Genomic DNA, 4,286 nt, shown 5'->3' with positions numbered 1-4,286 from the left:
AAAAAACAGATAAAGCACGAGTTTTATTCAAGTATTCTGATAATACATAAATGTAGTTACTTTCCGTACACTGAAAACAGGCACCAATAAGATCACTAAAATTTGAACTAGCTGATGATAAAGGAGATCAAACTAATTCCATTAACAGAAGATATTTATGGAGGCAGAATTCCACTTGCCCAGCGGAACCAATAGAACATGTCTGCCCTGCGTATCAAGATCATATTCTCACATACTAGCCTTGAATACTGGTTGGTTAAATTGTATTACCTCATAGGCCGACAGCAGTAGACCCCGGGTCTTATAACTGGTAGAACCCTGTGTATCGGCTCTCCTTCTAGCCTAGTCTGGTGTGCCTGCAGATCACAACACATTCCTGTTGAGAGGGCTAGAGATTTCCATCAATAATAATAGCACTTGAATATTTTGAATATTGTAACCAAATCTTATAGTGGATAGATATTTGAAGAAGAGAAGGATGTAAATGGAGAGAAGAGAAGAAAGAGAAAATGATGTTCCTTGAGTTCTAGTAAACTAGCTACTAAGCTCTATTATATTCACTTACGTACTGGATAAAATGTGGAAAAACACAACTAGGTAATTATGTTTGAAGTCTACTTGAAAATGGTGTAAGAGTGCAACAACTGGCAATTTCAGTGTTTCAGCAATATTTATACAAAGTTTCAAACATATTTGCTAAGATTTCTAAACAGTCTTCAGAAAAGATGATTTTAATTGTTAAAATGAATTATAGTATTGTGGTTTTTACGTCTTGCTGATATTCAGCTCTGCGCTCTCTGATAGTTCTACAAGGTTTAACATACAGAACAAGACTAGCATGAGGAGCTGTGAACATGGACTCACTTGATGTTTTATTAATCAGAAAAACTAGAGGAATAGCTAACTAATAACAAACTACTGCCAAAGTATGCATGGTTTCACTAGCTGCAACACTCTAATCATATTGTTATTGTCAATTCTCAATGGCATTTAAATATTTGATGAACACCATTTTCCAGTTAGAAAAGATGAAAGTAATTTTTAATTATTTCAATAATTTAGTTTATCCAGTAACATAATAGAATAACTGCTTCAGTATATTTTGTTCCTTATAAAATTCTATAAGCCATCATGACCAGCAAACATTTCTTACCAATACTGGATAATTTACTGACAAAAATATATCATACAGCCTTTAAATTTATAGCTAGTTACTAAACATTTCAACTTTCAAATTTACTACTTACCGGTACTATTTATACTACAAATTCAAACTACTGAATTATTACAAAGTATTACTTATTAACAATGTTTGTTATGGCTATGCCGAGAAAAGACGATTGTAAAAACTTATGCAAACATGTTTACTGCAAAAAATACATTAGCTTGTAGAGAGTGGCTCTTTTTATTTAAGAAAGTCGAACTAATACGTCATAGTAACCTTATAGTTTTCAAATCCACATTAGAAACAATTCTCTAGCAGAAGTCAAATGCAGTTAATTTTGGCATATTTGGTCCCATGCATTATATTTTTAACGCACTCTGACCTACATGTACACTGTACATATGATATCAATAGTGCAAAGAACCTACCTTAACAGAATACTAGCTGATTTTCATACCAGAATATCTTAGCATGTTGTATGTTTCTTTTCAGTTCCTCACCTGTACAAACCTCCCTATTGATTTTGTAAATCCATGTAATGATTCACATGAATCTACCAATTTATTAATATTAAGAACTTTTCATTAGCTTTGTAAGCTTTCAACACCAGTTTTCACTGCAATCAAGTTTTTAGTTAATCAAAATGCAGTAAGGCAGGAACAAGTGTTTAACCCATAGAAAAAAGTTTAGAAGCAAACAAGAAAAAAACACCAATGCCCTAGTACAGGTAGTACATCTATGCTCATATAAAACATGAGATCATAACTCACGGAACATTAGTGTGTGATATGAAATATATAAATGATAACCAAAATTAGGGTGTAACGACTCCCAATAATAAATGCCATCCAGAAAAGTGTAAGCTGTGTCATGCCAAACTAAGCTAGCTAATAAGGTTGCAATCAAAAGTAAAAGTGAAACAAGCGTGTACCACCACAATTAAAATATTATTATTTTACTTTGCTCATTCATTGTACAACAATCATCTAATAGTTGATGGCAATCAGCATGGAAATGCTTTCATTGTCTTTTTGATGCTAATATTAGAGTGTCTTTGTAGCTGTACCTTCTACTGTCTTTCTAAAATTGCTCTAAATAAACCTGTATTACCATGATATATTCTTAAACTGACATACCATTTCACCAAGAATATATTAACGGTCAAAAGTTAAACATCATGATCGATTCGTTACAGTTTATTGTAAGTTTTACTTGCTGGCCACTATAGTTGTAGCACTATAGCTTTCACCCTAGCTAACAAGTTGGTATAGAATAACTCATCACATATCTAAATATCTAAACTAAATATAACTAAACTAAATAAATATCATAAATAATTTTTTTGTTTCAGAGCTAATGATTACCTACACTTTATACGTATTGACCTTGAGGGCTCAAACTCCAAAGTCTCTGAGACAAGACCCAAGCTAGAGTAGACATTACCACCCACTTGGATTAACAAAGGAAAAGAAATAGTTTTATATGTATACGCATATATATAAAATGCTTTATAAATACACGTGAAAAACAACAAGTTAAATGGAGAAACTGAATTAAAACATGAATTAAAACAGAACTGATAAAAGGCGTTTTATTTATTTGTTTGTCTTGAGTCTTGATCCACAACTTTTGAAAGCTTTCCGTCTCCAGAGACCCTAATAACCTGAGGAACGGTTACCGGAACAAGAGCTATTTTGGTTCGAAGAAGTTTCTTTCTTTTGAACTTCTGCATCACTTTACGTAACTTGTTTACAACATAGAGAATTGTCGGCCCTCCGAATAGAAGAACAATTAAGGGCACAAATATAAACAGAATCAAGTTAGTTTTATCACTGAAGAAAGAAGGAAGTGATGTTGGAACTGAAGTTGTCATCTCTAGAAAGAACCTGGAAAGACAAAAACTTTAGGTATTTGTACAGTTGTACACATGTTATACACATGTACAGTTATACACGTGTAAAAAGTACAGTGCATAACATAAAATAGCTTGGTGCATGTTCAATTGTGCAAACTTGTTCCCTAGAAATATAGTTTTATGCAATATAATGATTTAATGTTTTAAAAGCTTTCTTTATTTGAAACAGCAAATAATTTAGTAATGTTTGCTAGGTTTTTATCATTTTAATTAATTGGCTAAAAGTCCTTCTTGGTTTCTTGAGAAACTACGATATCTTTAACACTATAAATTTCAAGCATGTAATTTTATTACTATGTTGAGACATTGAATTATGGATTTGTGCCTTATTGACAATATCTTAAATGTCATCTTCAAACATATGATGATAAGTAAATATTTTGATTAGTAACTTTTTTCATATCAACTATTAATGAGCTTAGAACATGAGGTAATTGGAGGCAAATGTAGAACTTTCCTACAGCTCGCTAGCAAACACATTCGGTAGCAAAAATATAGGTACATGTTTCTTTAAATATGAATAACCAAGTTATTTTGTTCTCTTATTAACCTATTTAAAGAACCCGTGATAAGTCTGTATGTGTGAGAAATCCGTTAACTTGAAGATGAGCTAGCACCAAACTTTAGTAGATTTTATTAGAAAGTATCAGTATTTTTTATCATTTACAACCGTTTTTGATGTTTGAGGTGATCTGACTGCCAGTATGTTTAGAGATTAAAATCAATAAAACTTAATCACGATGTTTGAAGTCTTATTTTAAAAATCATGAATGAATGCAAAATAAAATATACATCAATAGAGACGCACAACATTGCAACTTGAACACAATAGCCTATATCATAATGAGAGAAACAAACAGGAAAGATGACTACTGATATCATTTTTAGAAATTTATTTTTCTTCTGAGCATCGTCATCATGATAAAGTTTTGTTGATTTTAATCTTGAAATGTCCTGGCAGACATATCACCTCAACCATCAAAAACAATCAAAAATGATAGAAAAATACTGATAATTTCTGTTAACATCTACTAAAACTGTGTGAGTTCATCTTTAAGGGTTGTAATTGTACACAGCCAGATATAAACCACCATATGAACCGGCAGCAAATTTGGTTCAAATCTGAAAGACAATATATGTAGTTGTTAGTAGAAACTCTAACAAGTTCTGAATAAGAAATGAGAGTAAAATGCAGGCAAACCTGAT

Source organism: Watersipora subatra, chromosome 9, assembly GCF_963576615.1.
Source record: "Watersipora subatra chromosome 9, tzWatSuba1.1, whole genome shotgun sequence".
NCBI classification, from domain to species: domain Eukaryota; kingdom Metazoa; phylum Bryozoa; class Gymnolaemata; order Cheilostomatida; family Watersiporidae; genus Watersipora; species Watersipora subatra.
Note: the sequence above shows the minus strand (reverse complement) of the source record.